At 45.2% G+C, this 17,782-nt stretch overlaps 14 non-coding genes across 14 annotated transcripts; all 14 read right to left on the reverse strand.

Moving 5' to 3' along the window:
• Nucleotides 1-215: 215 nt before the first annotated feature.
• Nucleotides 216-406, reverse strand: LOC141188091 (U2 spliceosomal RNA). Its single transcript, XR_012262215.1, has one exon. It is a non-coding gene; the product is annotated as a U2 spliceosomal RNA (small nuclear RNA).
• Nucleotides 407-1,526: 1,120 nt separating this feature from the next.
• On the reverse strand, nt 1,527-1,717 carry LOC141188093 (U2 spliceosomal RNA). The gene has a single exon (XR_012262216.1). It is a non-coding gene; the product is annotated as a U2 spliceosomal RNA (small nuclear RNA).
• Nucleotides 1,718-2,839: 1,122 nt separating this feature from the next.
• Nucleotides 2,840-3,030, reverse strand: LOC141188094 (U2 spliceosomal RNA). The gene has a single exon (XR_012262217.1). It is a non-coding gene; the product is annotated as a U2 spliceosomal RNA (small nuclear RNA).
• Nucleotides 3,031-4,144: 1,114 nt separating this feature from the next.
• LOC141188095 (U2 spliceosomal RNA) lies at nt 4,145-4,335 on the reverse strand. The gene has a single exon (XR_012262218.1). It is a non-coding gene; the product is annotated as a U2 spliceosomal RNA (small nuclear RNA).
• A 1,122-nt stretch (nt 4,336-5,457) lies between these two features.
• Nucleotides 5,458-5,648, reverse strand: LOC141188096 (U2 spliceosomal RNA). The gene has a single exon (XR_012262219.1). It is a non-coding gene; the product is annotated as a U2 spliceosomal RNA (small nuclear RNA).
• Nucleotides 5,649-6,768: 1,120 nt separating this feature from the next.
• Nucleotides 6,769-6,959, reverse strand: LOC141188097 (U2 spliceosomal RNA). The gene has a single exon (XR_012262220.1). It is a non-coding gene; the product is annotated as a U2 spliceosomal RNA (small nuclear RNA).
• A 1,121-nt stretch (nt 6,960-8,080) lies between these two features.
• On the reverse strand, nt 8,081-8,271 carry LOC141188098 (U2 spliceosomal RNA). Its single transcript, XR_012262221.1, has one exon. It is a non-coding gene; the product is annotated as a U2 spliceosomal RNA (small nuclear RNA).
• Nucleotides 8,272-9,391: 1,120 nt separating this feature from the next.
• LOC141188100 (U2 spliceosomal RNA) lies at nt 9,392-9,582 on the reverse strand. The gene has a single exon (XR_012262223.1). It is a non-coding gene; the product is annotated as a U2 spliceosomal RNA (small nuclear RNA).
• A 1,122-nt stretch (nt 9,583-10,704) lies between these two features.
• LOC141188101 (U2 spliceosomal RNA) lies at nt 10,705-10,895 on the reverse strand. Its single transcript, XR_012262224.1, has one exon. It is a non-coding gene; the product is annotated as a U2 spliceosomal RNA (small nuclear RNA).
• A 1,120-nt stretch (nt 10,896-12,015) lies between these two features.
• Nucleotides 12,016-12,206, reverse strand: LOC141188102 (U2 spliceosomal RNA). The gene has a single exon (XR_012262225.1). It is a non-coding gene; the product is annotated as a U2 spliceosomal RNA (small nuclear RNA).
• Nucleotides 12,207-13,325: 1,119 nt separating this feature from the next.
• On the reverse strand, nt 13,326-13,516 carry LOC141184982 (U2 spliceosomal RNA). Its single transcript, XR_012259686.1, has one exon. It is a non-coding gene; the product is annotated as a U2 spliceosomal RNA (small nuclear RNA).
• A 1,120-nt stretch (nt 13,517-14,636) lies between these two features.
• LOC141188104 (U2 spliceosomal RNA) lies at nt 14,637-14,827 on the reverse strand. The gene has a single exon (XR_012262226.1). It is a non-coding gene; the product is annotated as a U2 spliceosomal RNA (small nuclear RNA).
• A 1,124-nt stretch (nt 14,828-15,951) lies between these two features.
• LOC141185132 (U2 spliceosomal RNA) lies at nt 15,952-16,142 on the reverse strand. The gene has a single exon (XR_012259823.1). It is a non-coding gene; the product is annotated as a U2 spliceosomal RNA (small nuclear RNA).
• Nucleotides 16,143-17,262: 1,120 nt separating this feature from the next.
• LOC141188105 (U2 spliceosomal RNA) lies at nt 17,263-17,453 on the reverse strand. Its single transcript, XR_012262227.1, has one exon. It is a non-coding gene; the product is annotated as a U2 spliceosomal RNA (small nuclear RNA).
• Nucleotides 17,454-17,782: the final 329 nt, after the last annotated feature.

The raw sequence follows: 17,782 nt of genomic DNA on the forward strand, positions 1-17,782 counted from the left end.
TTGCATTACATTACATTACATGGCAATGCAATGCACAGTTGCTGAAGTTGAACCAAAATGAGCTTGTCATCTGGCTTCTGCAACTTTTAACATGAAAAATCCAATGAGGAGAAGAAAAGCAAAGCCAAAGAGTCCATCCCAAAATCCGACAAACAAGCAAAATGAACAAAAAGCATTGAATTCAATTCTTTCTGATTTTAGAAACTGCATTAAAGAAGGGGTGCACCGGTCCTGGAGATACTGCAATACCAGGTCAATGCGTGGAGTGGACAGAGCAAGCTCTTTTTCCATCTCCCTGTTCTAAAAATCCATTTAATATATGGTCCCCAGATAGGGGACGTATCAGATATTAAACTGATAAGAACAGATACTACACTTGATCTTAGCCAAAAGGCCGAGAAGCGATAACCAGAATTGGTTTCCGACTACGGTGCCACCCAAGGATTCTGAAAAGTCCATTTGTGGAGATGGCCACCTGGACTCCCGTTAAGAAGACATGCTGTCAACCTCTAGATCCCTCACATGCCTGCACTTTTCGGCTTGCTGCTGCTGCAATCCACGCGTTTTAGATCTGCATAACTCCACCTCTTTTAGCACAGTACCCTCAACCCCCGGCTGTTCCCACCCGCCTCAACATCGTTGGAAGGGAGGAGAACCAATTAAGGCGGGGGGGGGGTGGAACGAGCAGCTGTCTACCCTTAGCAGGAGGGTTGCTGATTAATTACCTCTCCTGCTGCTGCTGCTGCTGGCTGTCCAGCAGCAGACTGAAGGTGGCTGCTGCTGTGCGCAGGTATATAAAGGCTCAGAGCCTATTATGACACGCGCAGCCAGCGTTCCATTGCCACATTCCGCCTACTGCAAGCGGGATACCTGGATGGCTGAATGTCACTGAGAAGCTCACAGAGACCGCCATAAGCAACAGTTTAAAAGAATGCCACAGACTAATCAACCAAACTTTTTGGGTTGGTTTCTCTTTTATAGTCTGCAGGCATTAAATGAAAGAAGTCAGTGTTCCAGCAGAGGGAGACAACGTTTCAGAAAAGACATTGTAGCAAACCAAAAAAGAAATTTTAAGCGCAGCAGAGTAACCAGCTCACATACCTGTTAGCTCAGGTGAGTTTAAAAGGCTGCTGTTGATAACAAGGGCATTTGCTAAATAGATGGTGTGTGTGCAACAATATACTGAAAGGTCAATTATATTGTGCAGCTTATCTCACCACCTGTAGTTATTTAGGTGAAAGCTCCAAAATGCTTGCCTAATATGTCTGTTTATCCAAAAGGAAGTATAGAGGGAGAGCTAGATAGATAGCATTGCATTACATTACATTACATGGCAATGCAATGCACAGTTGCTGAAGTTGAACCAAAATGAGCTTGTCATCTGGCTTCTGCAACTTTTAACATGAAAAATCCAATGAGGAGAAGAAAAGCAAAGCCAAAGAGTCCATCCCAAAATCCGACAAACAAGCAAAATGAACAAAAAGCATTGAATTCAATTCTTTCTGATTTTAGAAACTGCATTAAAGAAGGGGTGCACCGGTCCTGGAGATACTGCAATACCAGGTCAATGCGTGGAGTGGACAGAGCAAGCTCTTTTTCCATCTCCCTGTTCTAAAAATCCATTTAATATATGGTCCCCAGATAGGGGACGTATCAGATATTAAACTGATAAGAACAGATACTACACTTGATCTTAGCCAAAAGGCCGAGAAGCGATAACCAGAATTGGTTTCCGACTACGGTGCCACCCAAGGATTCTGAAAAGTCCATTTGTGGAGATGGCCACCTGGACTCCCGTTAAGAAGACATGCTGTCAACCTCTAGATCCCTCACATGCCTGCACTTTTCGGCTTGCTGCTGCTGCAATCCACGCGTTTTAGATCTGCATAACTCCACCTCTTTTAGCACAGTACCCTCAACCCCCGGCTGTTCCCACCCGCCTCAACACCGTTGGAAGGGAGGAGAACCAATTAAGGCGGGGGGGGGGGGTGGAACGAGCAGCTGTCTACCCTTAGCAGGAGGGTTGCTGATTAATTACCTCTCCTGCTGCTGCTGCTGCTGGCTGTCCAGCAGCAGACTGAAGGTGGCTGCTGCTGTGCGCAGATATATAAAGGCTCAGAGCCTATTATGACACGCGCAGCCAGCGTTCCATTGCCACATTCCGTCTACTGCAGGCGGGATACCTGGATGGCTGAATGTCACTGAGAAGCTCACAGAGACCGCCATAAGCAACAGTTTAAAAGAATGCCACAGACTAATCAACCAAACTTTTTGGGTTGGTTTCTCTTTTATAGTCTGCAGGCATTAAATGAAAGAAGTCAGTGTTCCAGCAGAGGGAGACAACGTTTCAGAAAAGGCATTGTAGCAAACCAAAAAAGAAATTTTAAGCGCAGCAGAGTAACCAGCTCACATACCTGTTAGCTCAGGTGAGTTTAAAAGGCTGCTGTTGATAACAAGGGCATTTGCTAAATAGATGGTGTGTGTGCAACAATATACTGAAAGGTCAATTATATTGTGCAGCTTGTCTCACCACCTGTAGTTATTTAGGTGAAAGCTCCAAAATGCTTGCCTAATATGTCTGTTTATCCAAAAGGAAGTATAGAGGGAGAGCTAGATAGATAGCATTGCATTACATTACATTACATGGCAATGCAATGCACAGTTGCTGAAGTTGAACCAAAATGAGCTTGTCATCTGGCTTCTGCAACTTTTAACATGAAAAATCCAATGAGGAGAAGAAAAGCAAAGCCAAAGAGTCCATCCCAAAATCCGACAAACAAGCAAAATGAACAAAAAGCATTGAATTCAATTCTTTCTGATTTTAGAAACTGCATTAAAGAAGGGGTGCACCGGTCCTGGAGATACTGCAATACCAGGTCAATGCGTGGAGTGGACAGAGCAAGCTCTTTTTCCATCTCCCTGTTCTAAAAATCCATTTAATATATGGTCCCCAGATAGGGGACGTATCAGATATTAAACTGATAAGAACAGATACTACACTTGATCTTAGCCAAAAGGCCGAGAAGCGATAACCAGAATTGGTTTCCGACTACGGTGCCACCCAAGGATTCTGAAAAGTCCATTTGTGGAGATGGCCACCTGGACTCCCGTTAAGAAGACATGCTGTCAACCTCTAGATCCCTCACATGCCTGCACTTTTCGGCTTGCTGCTGCTGCAATCCACGCGTTTTAGATCTGCATAACTCCACCTCTTTTAGCACAGTACCCTCAACCCCCGGCTGTTCCCACCCGCCTCAACACCGTTGGAAGGGAGGAGAACCAATTAAGGCGGGGGGGGGGTGGAACGAGCAGCTGTCTACCCTTAGCAGGAGGGTTGCTGATTAATTACCTCTCCTGCTGCTGCTGGCTGTCCAGCAGCAGACTGAAGGTGGCTGCTGCTGTGCGCAGGTATATAAAGGCTCAGAGCCTATTATGACACGCGCAGCCAGCGTTCCATTGCCACATTCCGTCTACTGCAGGCGGGATACCTGGATGGCTGAATGTCACTGAGAAGCTCACAGAGACCGCCATAAGCAACAGTTTAAAAGAATGCCACAGACTAATCAACCAAACTTTTTGGGTTGGTTTCTCTTTTATAGTCTGCAGGCATTAAATGAAAGAAGTCAGTGTTCCAGCAGAGGGAGACAACGTTTCAGAAAAGGCATTGTAGCAAACCAAAAAAGAAATTTTAAGCGCAGCAGAGTAACCAGCTCACATACCTGTTAGCTCAGATGAGTTTAAAAGGCTGCTGTTGATAACAAGGGCATTTGCTAAATAGATGGTGTGTGTGCAACAATATACTGAAAGGTCAATTATATTGTGCAGCTTATCTCACCACCTGTAGTTATTTAGGTGAAAGCTCCAAAATGCTTGCCTAATATGTCTGTTTATCCAAAAGGAAGTATAGAGGGAGAGCTAGATAGATAGCATTGCATTACATTACATTACATGGCAATGCAATGCACAGTTGCTGAAGTTGAACCAAAATGAGCTTGTCATCTGGCTTCTGCAACTTTTAACATGAAAAATCCAATGAGGAGAAGAAAAGCAAAGCCAAAGAGTCCATCCCAAAATCCGACAAACAAGCAAAATGAACAAAAAGCATTGAATTCAATTCTTTCTGATTTTAGAAACTGCATTAAAGAAGGGGTGCACCGGTCCTGGAGATACTGCAATACCAGGTCAATGCGTGGAGTGGACAGAGCAAGCTCTTTTTCCATCTCCCTGTTCTAAAAATCCATTTAATATATGGTCCCCAGATAGGGGACGTATCAGATATTAAACTGATAAGAACAGATACTACACTTGATCTTAGCCAAAAGGCCGAGAAGCGATAACCAGAATTGGTTTCCGACTACGGTGCCACCCAAGGATTCTGAAAAGTCCATTTGTGGAGATGGCCACCTGGACTCCCGTTAAGAAGACATGCTGTCAACCTCTAGATCCCTCACATGCCTGCACTTTTCGGCTTGCTGCTGCTGCAATCCACGCGTTTTAGATCTGCATAACTCCACCTCTTTTAGCACAGTACCCTCAACCCCCGGCTGTTCCCACCCGCCTCAACACCGTTGGAAGGGAGGAGAACCAATTAAGGCGGGGGGGGGGGGTGGAACGAGCAGCTGTCTACCCTTAGCAGGAGGGTTGCTGATTAATTACCTCTCCTGCTGCTGCTGCTGCTGGCTGTCCAGCAGCAGACTGAAGGTGGCTGCTGCTGTGCGCAGATATATAAAGGCTCAGAGCCTATTATGACACGCGCAGCCAGCGTTCCATTGCCACATTCCGTCTACTGCAGGCGGGATACCTGGATGGCTGAATGTCACTGAGAAGCTCACAGAGACCGCCATAAGCAACAGTTTAAAAGAATGCCACAGACTAATCAACCAAACTTTTTGGGTTGGTTTCTCTTTTATAGTCTGCAGGCATTAAATGAAAGAAGTCAGTGTTCCAGCAGAGGGAGACAACGTTTCAGAAAAGGCATTGTAGCAAACCAAAAAAGAAATTTTAAGCGCAGCAGAGTAACCAGCTCACATACCTGTTAGCTCAGGTGAGTTTAAAAGGCTGCTGTTGATAACAAGGGCATTTGCTAAATAGATGGTGTGTGTGCAACAATATACTGAAAGGTCAATTATATTGTGCAGCTTGTCTCACCACCTGTAGTTATTTAGGTGAAAGCTCCAAAATGCTTGCCTAATATGTCTGTTTATCCAAAAGGAAGTATAGAGGGAGAGCTAGATAGATAGCATTGCATTACATTACATTACATGGCAATGCAATGCACAGTTGCTGAAGTTGAACCAAAATGAGCTTGTCATCTGGCTTCTGCAACTTTTAACATGAAAAATCCAATGAGGAGAAGAAAAGCAAAGCCAAAGAGTCCATCCCAAAATCCGACAAACAAGCAAAATGAACAAAAAGCATTGAATTCAATTCTTTCTGATTTTAGAAACTGCATTAAAGAAGGGGTGCACCGGTCCTGGAGATACTGCAATACCAGGTCAATGCGTGGAGTGGACAGAGCAAGCTCTTTTTCCATCTCCCTGTTCTAAAAATCCATTTAATATATGGTCCCCAGATAGGGGACGTATCAGATATTAAACTGATAAGAACAGATACTACACTTGATCTTAGCCAAAAGGCCGAGAAGCGATAACCAGAATTGGTTTCCGACTACGGTGCCACCCAAGGATTCTGAAAAGTCCATTTGTGGAGATGGCCACCTGGACTCCCGTTAAGAAGACATGCTGTCAACCTCTAGATCCCTCACATGCCTGCACTTTTCGGCTTGCTGCTGCTGCAATCCACGCGTTTTAGATCTGCATAACTCCACCTCTTTTAGCACAGTACCCTCAACCCCCGGCTGTTCCCACCCGCCTCAACACCGTTGGAAGGGAGGAGAACCAATTAAGGCGGGGGGGGGGTGGAACGAGCAGCTGTCTACCCTTAGCAGGAGGGTTGCTGATTAATTACCTCTCCTGCTGCTGCTGCTGCTGGCTGTCCAGCAGCAGACTGAAGGTGGCTGCTGCTGTGCGCAGGTATATAAAGGCTCAGAGCCTATTATGACACGCGCAGCCAGCGTTCCATTGCCACATTCCGTCTACTGCAGGCGGGATACCTGGATGGCTGAATGTCACTGAGAAGCTCACAGAGACCGCCATAAGCAACAGTTTAAAAGAATGCCACAGACTAATCAACCAAACTTTTTGGGTTGGTTTCTCTTTTATAGTCTGCAGGCATTAAATGAAAGAAGTCAGTGTTCCAGCAGAGGGAGACAACGTTTCAGAAAAGGCATTGTAGCAAACCAAAAAAGAAATTTTAAGCGCAGCAGAGTAACCAGCTCACATACCTGTTAGCTCAGGTGAGTTTAAAAGGCTGCTGTTGATAACAAGGGCATTTGCTAAATAGATGGTGTGTGTGCAACAATATACTGAAAGGTCAATTATATTGTGCAGCTTATCTCACCACCTGTAGTTATTTAGGTGAAAGCTCCAAAATGCTTGCCTAATATGTCTGTTTATCCAAAAGGAAGTATAGAGGGAGAGCTAGATAGATAGCATTGCATTACATTACATTACATGGCAATGCAATGCACAGTTGCTGAAGTTGAACCAAAATGAGCTTGTCATCTGGCTTCTGCAACTTTTAACATGAAAAATCCAATGAGGAGAAGAAAAGCAAAGCCAAAGAGTCCATCCCAAAATCCGACAAACAAGCAAAATGAACAAAAAGCATTGAATTCAATTCTTTCTGATTTTAGAAACTGCATTAAAGAAGGGGTGCACCGGTCCTGGAGATACTGCAATACCAGGTCAATGCGTGGAGTGGACAGAGCAAGCTCTTTTTCCATCTCCCTGTTCTAAAAATCCATTTAATATATGGTCCCCAGATAGGGGACGTATCAGATATTAAACTGATAAGAACAGATACTACACTTGATCTTAGCCAAAAGGCCGAGAAGCGATAACCAGAATTGGTTTCCGACTACGGTGCCACCCAAGGATTCTGAAAAGTCCATTTGTGGAGATGGCCACCTGGACTCCCGTTAAGAAGACATGCTGTCAACCTCTAGATCCCTCACATGCCTGCACTTTTCGGCTTGCTGCTGCTGCAATCCACGCGTTTTAGATCTGCATAACTCCACCTCTTTTAGCACAGTACCCTCAACCCCTGGCTGTTCCCACCCGCCTCAACACCGTTGGAAGGGAGGAGAACCAATTAAGGCGGGGGGGGGGGTGGAACGAGCAGCTGTCTACCCTTAGCAGGAGGGTTGCTGATTAATTACCTCTCCTGCTGCTGCTGCAGCTGGCTGTCCAGCAGCAGACTGAAGGTGGCTGCTGCTGTGCGCAGGTATATAAAGGCTCAGAGCCTATTATGACACGCGCAGCCAGCGTTCCATTGCCACATTCCGTCTACTGCAGGCGGGATACCTGGATGGCTGAATGTCACTGAGAAGCTCACAGAGACCGCCATAAGCAACAGTTTAAAAGAATGCCACAGACTAATCAACCAAACTTTTTGGGTTGGTTTCTCTTTTATAGTCTGCAGGCATTAAATGAAAGAAGTCAGTGTTCCAGCAGAGGGAGACAACGTTTCAGAAAAGGCATTGTAGCAAACCAAAAAAGAAATTTTAAGCGCAGCAGAGTAACCAGCTCACATACCTGTTAGCTCAGGTGAGTTTAAAAGGCTGCTGTTGATAACAAGGGCATTTGCTAAATAGATGGTGTGTGTGCAACAATATACTGAAAGGTCAATTATATTGTGCAGCTTATCTCACCACCTGTAGTTATTTAGGTGAAAGCTCCAAAATGCTTGCCTAATATGTCTGTTTATCCAAAAGGAAGTATAGAGGGAGAGCTAGATAGATAGCATTGCATTACATTACATTACATGGCAATGCAATGCACAGTTGCTGAAGTTGAACCAAAATGAGCTTGTCATCTGGCTTCTGCAACTTTTAACATGAAAAATCCAATGAGGAGAAGAAAAGCAAAGCCAAAGAGTCCATCCCAAAATCCGACAAACAAGCAAAATGAACAAAAAGCATTGAATTCAATTCTTTCTGATTTTAGAAACTGCATTAAAGAAGGGGTGCACCGGTCCTGGAGATACTGCAATACCAGGTCAATGCGTGGAGTGGACAGAGCAAGCTCTTTTTCCATCTCCCTGTTCTAAAAATCCATTTAATATATGGTCCCCAGATAGGGGACGTATCAGATATTAAACTGATAAGAACAGATACTACACTTGATCTTAGCCAAAAGGCCGAGAAGCGATAACCAGAATTGGTTTCCGACTACGGTGCCACCCAAGGATTCTGAAAAGTCCATTTGTGGAGATGGCCACCTGGACTCCCGTTAAGAAGACATGCTGTCAACCTCTAGATCCCTCACATGCCTGCACTGTTCGGCTTGCTGCTGCTGCAATCCACGCGTTTTAGATCTGCATAACTCCACATCTTTTAGCACAGTACCCTCAACCCCCGGCTGTTCCCACCCGCCTCAACACCGTTGGAAGGGAGGAGAACCAATTAAGGCGGGGGGGGGGTGGAACGAGCAGCTGTCTACCCTTAGCAGGAGGGTTGCTGATTAATTACCTCTCCTGCTGCTGCTGCTGCTGGCTGTTCAGCAGCAGACTGAAGGTGGCTGCTGCTGTGCGCAGGTATATTAAGGCTCAGAGCCTATTATGACACGCGCAGCCAGCGTTCCATTGCCACATTCCGTCTACTGCAGGCGGGATACCTGGATGGCTGAATGTCACTGAGAAGCTCACAGAGACCGCCATAAGCAACAGTTTAAAAGAATGCCACAGACTAATCAACCAAACTTTTTGGGTTGGTTTCTCTTTTATAGTCTGCAGGCATTAAATGAAAGAAGTCAGTGTTCCAGCAGAGGGAGACAACGTTTCAGAAAAGGCATTGTAGCAAACCAAAAAAGAAATTTTAAGCGCAGCAGAGTAACCAGCTCACATACCTGTTAGCTCAGGTGAGTTTAAAAGGCTGCTGTTGATAACAAGGGCATTTGCTAAATAGATGGTGTGTGTGCAACAATATACTGAAAGGTCAATTATATTGTGCAGCTTATCTCACCACCTGTAGTTATTTAGGTGAAAGCTCCAAAATGCTTGCCTAATATGTCTGTTTATCCAAAAGGAAGTATAGAGGGAGAGGTGGATAGATAGCATTGCATTACATTACATTACATGGCAATGCAATGCACAGTTGCTGAAGTTGAACCAAAATGAGCTTGTCATCTGGCTTCTGCAACTTTTAACATGAAAAATCCAATGAGGAGAAGAAAAGCAAAGCCAAAGAGTCCATCCCAAAATCCGACAAACAAGCAAAATGAACAAAAAGCATTGAATTCAATTCTTTCTGATTTTAGAAACTGCATTAAAGAAGGGGTGCACCGGTCCTGGAGATACTGCAATACCAGGTCAATGCGTGGAGTGGACAGAGCAAGCTCTTTTTCCATCTCCCTGTTCTAAAAATCCATTTAATATATGGTCCCCAGATAGGGGACGTATCAGATATTAAACTGATAAGAACAGATACTACACTTGATCTTAGCCAAAAGGCCGAGAAGCGATAACCAGAATTGGTTTCTGACTACGGTGCCACCCAAGGATTCTGAAAAGTCCATTTGTGGAGATGGCCACCTGGACTCCCGTTAAGAAGACATGCTGTCAACCTCTAGATCCCTCACATGCCTGCACTTTTCGGCTTGCTGCTGCTGCAATCCACGCGTTTTAGATCTGCATAACTCCACCTCTTTTAGCACAGTACCCTCAACCCCCGGCTGTTCCCACCCGCCTCAACACCGTTGGAAGGGAGGAGAACCAATTAAGGCGGGGGGGGGGGGTGGAACGAGCAGCTGTCTACCCTTAGCAGGAGGGTTGCTGATTAATTACCTCTCCTGCTGCTGCTGCTGCTGGCTGTCCAGCAGCAGACTGAAGGTGGCTGCTGCTGTGCGCAGGTATATAAAGGCTCAGAGCCTATTATGACACGCGCAGCCAGCGTTCCATTGCCACATTCCGTCTACTGCAGGCGGGATACCTGGATGGCTGAATGTCACTGAGAAGCTCACAGAGACCGCCATAAGCAACAGTTTAAAAGAATGCCACAGACTAATCAACCAAACTTTTTGGGTTGGTTTCTCTTTTATAGTCTGCAGGCATTAAATGAAAGAAGTCAGTGTTCCAGCAGAGGGAGACAACGTTTCAGAAAAGGCATTGTAGCAAACCAAAAAAGAAATTTTAAGCGCAGCAGAGTAACCAGCTCACATACCTGTTAGCTCAGGTGAGTTTAAAAGGCTGCTGTTGATAACAAGGGCATTTGCTAAATAGATGGTGTGTGTGCAACAATATACTGAAAGGTCAATTATATTGTGCAGCTTATCTCACCACCTGTAGTTATTTAGGTGAAAGCTCCAAAATGCTTGCCTAATATGTCTGTTTATCCAAAAGGAAGTATAGAGGGAGAGCTAGATAGATAGCATTGCATTACATTACATTACATGGCAATGCAATGCACAGTTGCTGAAGTTGAACCAAAATGAGCTTGTCATCTGGCTTCTGCAACTTTTAACATGAAAAATCCAATGAGGAGAAGAAAAGCAAAGCCAAAGAGTCCATCCCAAAATCCGACAAACAAGCAAAATGAACAAAAAGCATTTAATTCAATTCTTTCTGATTTTAGAAACTGCATTAAAGAAGGGGTGCACCGGTCCTGGAGATACTGCAATACCAGGTCAATGCGTGGAGTGGACAGAGCAAGCTCTTTTTCCATCTCCCTGTTCTAAAAATCCATTTAATATATGGTCCCCAGATAGGGGACGTATCAGATATTAAACTGATAAGAACAGATACTACACTTGATCTTAGCCAAAAGGCCGAGAAGCGATAACCAGAATTGGTTTCCGACTACGGTGCTACCCAAGGATTCTGAAAAGTCCATTTGTGGAGATGGCCACCTGGACTCCCGTTAAGAAGACATGCTGTCAACCTCTAGATCCCTCACATGCCTGCACTTTTCGGCTTGCTGCTGCTGCAATCCACGCGTTTTAGATCTGCATAACTCCACCTCTTTTAGCACAGTACCCTCAACCCCCGGCTGTTCCCACCCGCCTCAACACCGTTGGAAGGGAGGAGAACCAATTAAGGCGGGGGGGGGGTGGAACGAGCAGCTGTCTACCCTTAGCAGGAGGGTTGCTGATTAATTACCTCTCCTGCTGCTGCTGCTGCTGGCTGTCCAGCAGCAGACTGAAGGTGGCTGCTGCTGTGCGCAGGTATATAAAGGCTCAGAGCCTATTATGACACGCGCAGCCAGCGTTCCATTGCCACATTCCGTCTACTGCAGGCGGGATACCTGGATGGCTGAATGTCACTGAGAAGCTCACAGAGACCGCCATAAGCAACAGTTTAAAAGAATGCCACAGACTAATCAACCAAACTTTTTGGGTTGGTTTCTCTTTTATAGTCTGCAGGCATTAAATGAAAGAAGTCAGTGTTCCAGCAGAGGGAGACAACGTTTCAGAAAAGGCATTGTAGCAAACCAAAAAAGAAATTTTAAGCGCAGCAGAGTAACCAGCTCACATACCTGTTAGCTCAGGTGAGTTTAAAAGGCTGCTGTTGATAACAAGGGCATTTGCTAAATAGATGGTGTGTGTGCAACAATATACTGAAAGGTCAATTATATTGTGCAGCTTATCTCACCACCTGTAGTTATTTAGGTGAAAGCTCCAAAATGCTTGCCTAATATGTCTGTTTATCCAAAAGGAAGTATAGAGGGAGAGCTAGATAGATAGCATTGCATTACATTACATTACATGGCAATGCAATGCACAGTTGCTGAAGTTGAACCAAAATGAGCTTGTCATCTGGCTTCTGCAACTTTTAACATGAAAAATCCAATGAGGAGAAGAAAAGCAAAGCCAAAGAGTCCATCCCAAAATCCGACAAACAAGCAAAATGAACAAAAAGCATTGAATTCAATTCTTTCTGATTTTAGAAACTGCATTAAAGAAGGGGTGCACCGGTCCTGGAGATACTGCAATACCAGGTCAATGCGTGGAGTGGACAGAGCAAGCTCTTTTTCCATCTCCCTGTTCTAAAAATCCATTTAATATATGGTCCCCAGATAGGGGACGTATCAGATATTAAACTGATAAGAACAGATACTACACTTGATCTTAGCCAAAAGGCCGAGAAGCGATAACCAGAATTGGTTTCCGACTACGGTGCCAACCAAGGATTCTGAAAAGTCCATTTGTGGAGATGGCCACCTGGACTCCCGTTAAGACGACATGCTGTCAACCTCTAGATCCCTCACATGCCTGCACTTTTCGGCTTGCTGCTGCTGCAATCCACGCGTTTTAGATCTGCATAACTCCACCTCTTTTAGCACAGTACCCTCAACCCCCGGCTGTTCCCACCCGCCTCAACACCGTTGGAAGGGAGGAGAACCAATTAAGGCGGGGGGGGGTGGAACGAGCAGCTGTCTACCCTTAGCAGGAGGGTTGCTGATTAATTACCTCTCCTGCTGCTGCTGCTGCTGGCTGTCCAGCAGCAGACTGAAGGTGGCTGCTGCTGTGCGCAGGTATATAAAGGCTCAGAGCCTATTATGACACGCGCAGCCAGCGTTCCATTGCCACATTCCGTCTACTGCAGGCGGGATACCTGGATGGCTGAATGTCACTGAGAAGCTCACAGAGACCGCCATAAGCAACAGTTTAAAAGAATGCCACAGACTAATCAACCAAACTTTTTGGGTTGGTTTCTCTTTTATAGTCTGCAGGCATTAAATGAAAGAAGTCAGTGTTCCAGCAGAGGGAGACAACGTTTCAGAAAAGGCATTGTAGCAAACCAAAAAAGAAATTTTAAGCGCAGCAGAGTAACCGGCTCACATACCTGTTAGCTCAGGTGAGTTTAAAAGGCTGCTGTTGATAACAAGGGCATTTGCTAAATAGATGGTGTGTGTGCAACAATATACTGAAAGGTCAATTATATTGTGCAGCTTATCTCACCACCTGTAGTTATTTAGGTGAAAGCTCCAAAATGCTTGCCTAATATGTCTGTTTATCCAAAAGGAAGTATAGAGGGAGAGCTAGATAGATAGCATTGCATTACATTACATTACATGGCAATGCAATGCACAGTTGCTGAAGTTGAACCAAAATGAGCTTGTCATCTGGCTTCTGCAACTTTTAACATGAAAAATCCAATGAGGAGAAGAAAAGCAAAGCCAAAGAGTCCATCCCAAAATCCGACAAACAAGCAAAATGAACAAAAAGCATTGAATTCAATTCTTTCTGATTTTAGAAACTGCATTAAAGAAGGGGTGCACCGGTCCTGGAGATACTGCAATACCAGGTCAATGCGTGGAGTGGACAGAGCAAGCTCTTTTTCCATCTACCTGTTCTAAAAATCCATTTAATATATGGTCCCCAGATAGGGGACGTATCAGATATTAAACTGATAAGAACAGATACTACACTTGATCTTAGCCAAAAGGCCGAGAAGCGATAACCAGAATTGGTTTCCGACTACGGTGCCACCCAAGGATTCTGAAAAGTCCATTTGTGGAGATGGCCACCTGGACTCCCGTTAAGAAGACATGCTGTCAACCTCTAGATCCCTCACATGCCTGCACTTTTCGGCTTGCTGCTGCTGCAATCCACGCGTTTTAGATCTGCATAACTCCACCTCTTTTAGCACAGTACCCTCAACCCCCGGCTGTTCCCACCCGCCTCAACACCGTTGGAAGGGAGGAGAACCAATTAAGGCGGGGGGGGGGTGGAACGAGCAGCTGTCTACCCTTAGCAGGAGGGTTGCTGATTAATTACCTCTCCTGTTGCTGCTGCTGCTGGCTGTCCAGCAGCAGACTGAAGGTGGCTGCTGCTGTGCGCAGGTATATAAAGGCTCAGAGCCTATTATGACACGCGCAGCCAGCGTTCCATTGCCACATTCCGTCTACTGCAGGCGGGATACCTGGATGGCTGAATGTCACTGAGAAGCTCACAGAGACCGCCATAAGCAACAGTTTAAAAGAATGCCACAGACTAATCAACCAAACTTTTTGGGTTGGTTTCTCTTTTATAGTCTGCAGGCATTAAATGAAAGAAGTCAGTGTTCCAGCAGAGGGAGACAACGTTTCAGAAAAGGCATTGTAGCAAACCAAAAAAGAAATTTTAAGCGCAGCAGAGTAACCAGCTCACATACCTGTTAGCTCAGGTGAGTTTAAAAGGCTGCTGTTGATAACAAGGGCATTTGCTAAATAGATGGTGTGTGTGCAACAATATACTGAAAGGTCAATTATATTGTGCAGCTTATCTCACCACCTGTAGTTATTTAGGTGAAAGCTCCAAAATGCTTGCCTAATATGTCTGTTTATCCAAAAGGAAGTATAGAGGGAGAGCTAGATAGATAGCATTGCATTACATTACATTACATGGCAATGCAATGCACAGTTGCTGAAGTTGAACCAAAATGAGCTTGTCATCTGGCTTCTGCAACTTTTAACATGAAAAATCCAATGAGGAGAAGAAAAGCAAAGCCAAAGAGTCCATCCCAAAATCCGACAAACAAGCAAAATGAACAAAAAGCATTGAATTCAATTCTTTCTGATTTTAGAAACTGCATTAAAGAAGGGGTGCACCGGTCCTGGAGATACTGCAATACCAGGTCAATGCGTGGAGTGGACAGAGCAAGCTCTTTTTCCATCTCCCTGTTCTAAAAATCCATTTAATATATGGTCCCCAGATAGGGGACGTATCAGATATTAAACTGATAAGAACAGATACTACACTTGATCTTAGCCAAAAGGCCGAGAAGCGATAACCAGAATTGGTTTCCGACTACGGTGCCACCCAAGGATTCTGAAAAGTCCATTTGTGGAGATGGCCACCTGGACTCCCGTTAAGAAGACATGCTGTCAACCTCTAGATCCCTCACATGCCTGCACTTTTCGGCTTGCTGCTGCTGCAATCCACGCGTTTTAGATCTGCATAACTCCACCTCTTTTAGCACAGTACCCTCAACCCCCGGCTGTTCCCACCCGTCTCAACACCGTTGGAAGGGAGGAGAACCAATTAAGGCGGGGGGGGGGGGGGTGGAACGAGCAGCTGTCTACCCTTAGCAGGAGGGTTGCTGATTAATTACCTCTCCTGCTGCTGCTGCTGCTGGCTGTCCAGCAGCAGACTGAAGGTGGCTGCTGCTGTGCGCAGGTATATAAAGGCTCAGAGCCTATTATGACACGCGCAGCCAGCGTTCCATTGCCACATTCCGTCTACTGCAGGCGGGATACCTGGATGGCTGAATGTCACTGAGAAGCTCACAGAGACCGCCATAAGCAACAGTTTAAAAGAATGCCACAGACTAATCAACCAAACTTTTTGGGTTGGTTTCTCTTTTATAGTCTGCAGGCATTAAATGAAAGAAGTCAGTGTTCCAGCAGAGGGAGACAACGTTTCAGAAAAGGCATTGTAGCAAACCAAAAAAGAAATTTTAAGCGCAGCAGAGTAACCAGCTCACATACCTGTTAGCTCAGGTGAGTTTAAAAGGCTGCTGTTGATAACAAGGGCATTTGCTAAATAGATGGTGTGTGTGCAACAATATACTGAAAGGTCAATTATATTGTGCAGCTTATCTCACCACCTGTAGTTATTTAGGTGAAAGCTCCAAAATGCTTGCCTAATATGTCTGTTTATCCAAAAGGAAGTATAGAGGGAGAGCTAGATAGATAGCATTGCATTACATTACATTACATGGCAATGCAATGCACAGTTGCTGAAGTTGAACCAAAATGAGCTTGTCATCTGGCTTCTGCAACTTTTAACATGAAAAATCCAATGAGGAGAAGAAAAGCAAAGCCAAAGAGTCCATCCCAAAATCCGACAAACAAGCAAAATGAACAAAAAGCATTGAATTCAATTCTTTCTGATTTTAGAAACTGCATTAAAGAAGGGGTGCACCGGTCCTGGAGATACTGCAATACCAGGTCAATGCGTGGAGTGGACAGAGCAAGCTCTTTTTCCATCTCCCTGTTCTAAAAATCCATTTAATATATGGTCCCCAGATAGGGGACGTGTCAGATATTAAACTGATAAGAACAGATACTACACTTGATCTTAGCCAAAAGGCCGAGAAGCGATAACCGGAATTGGTTTCCGACTACGGTGCCACCCAAGGATTCTGAAAAGTCCATTTGTGGAGATGGCCACCTGGACTCCCGTTAAGAAGACATGCTGTCAACCTCTAGATCCCTCACATGCCTGCACTTTTCGGCTTGCTGCTGCTGCAATCCACGCGTTTTAGATCTGCATAACTCCACCTCTTTTAGCACAGTACCCTCAACCCCCGGCTGTTCCCACCCGTCTCAACACCGTTGGAAGGGAGGAGAACCAATTAAGGCGGGGGGGGGGTGGAACGAGCAGCTGTCTACCCTTAGCAGGAGGGTTGCTGATTAATTACCTCTCCTGCTGCTGCTGCTGCTGGCTGTCCAGCAGCAGACTGAAGGTGGCTGCTGCTGTGCGCAGGTATATAAAGGATCAGAGCCTATTATGACACGCGCAGCCAGCGTTCCATTGCCACATTCCGTCTACTGCAGGCGGGATACCTGGATGGCTGAATGTCACTGAGAAGCTCACAGAGACCGCCATAAGCAACAGTTTAAAAGAATGCCACAGACTAATCAACCAAACTTTTTGGGTTGGTTTCTCTTTTATAGTCTGCAGGCATTAAATGAAAGAAGTCAGTGTTCCAGCAGAGGGAGACAACGTTTCAGAAAAGGCATTGTAGCAAACCAAAAAAGAAATTTTAAGCGCAGCAGAGTAACCAGCTCACATACCTGTTAGCTCAGGTGAGTTTAAAAGGCTGCTGTTGATAACAAGGGCATTTGCTAAATAGATGGTGTGTGTGCAACAATATACTGAAAGGTCAATTATATTGTGCAGCTTATCTCACCACCTGTAGTTATTTAGGTGAAAGCTCCAAAATGCTTGCCTAATATGTCTGTTTATCCAAAAGGAAGTATAGAGGGAGAGCTAGATAGATAGCATTGCATTACATTACATTACATGGCAATGCAATGCACAGTTGCTGAAGTTGAACCAAAATGAGCTTGTCATCTGGCTTCTGCAACTTTTAACATGAAAAATCCAATGAGGAGAAGAAAAGCAAAGCCAAAGAGTCCATCCCAAAATCCGACAAACAAGCAAAATGAACAAAAAGCATTGAATTCAATTCTTTCTGATTTTAGAAACTGCATTAAAGAAGGGGTGCACCGGTCCTGGAGATACTGCAATACCAGGTCAATGCGTGGAGTGGACAGAGCAAGCTCTTTTTCCATCTCCCTGTTCTAAAAATCCATTTAATATATGGTCCCCAGATAGGGGACGTATCAGATATTAAACTGATAAGAACAGATACTACACTTGATCTTAGCCAAAAGGCCGAGAAGCGATAACCAGAATTGGTTTCCGACTACAGTGCCACCCAAGGATTCTGAAAAGTCCATTTGTGGAGATGGCCACCTGGACTCCCGTTAAGAAGACATGCTGTCAACCTCTAGATCCCTCACATGCCTGCACTTTTCGGCTTGCTGCTGCTGCAATCCACGCGTTTTAGATCTGCATAACTCCACCTCTTTTAGCACAGTACCCTCAACCCCCGGCTGTTCCCACCCGCCTCAACACCGTTGGAAGGGAGGAGAACCAATTAAGGCGGGGGGGGGGGGGGGTTGGAACGAGCAGCTGTCTACCCTTAGCAGGAGGGTTGCTGATTAATTACCTCT

The sequence above is a fragment of the Phyllobates terribilis genome, unplaced genomic scaffold (assembly GCF_046119375.1).
Source record: "Phyllobates terribilis strain yellow unplaced genomic scaffold, ASM4611937v1 Scaffold_40__1_contigs__length_11209783, whole genome shotgun sequence".
In the NCBI taxonomy this organism is placed as follows: domain Eukaryota; kingdom Metazoa; phylum Chordata; class Amphibia; order Anura; family Dendrobatidae; genus Phyllobates; species Phyllobates terribilis.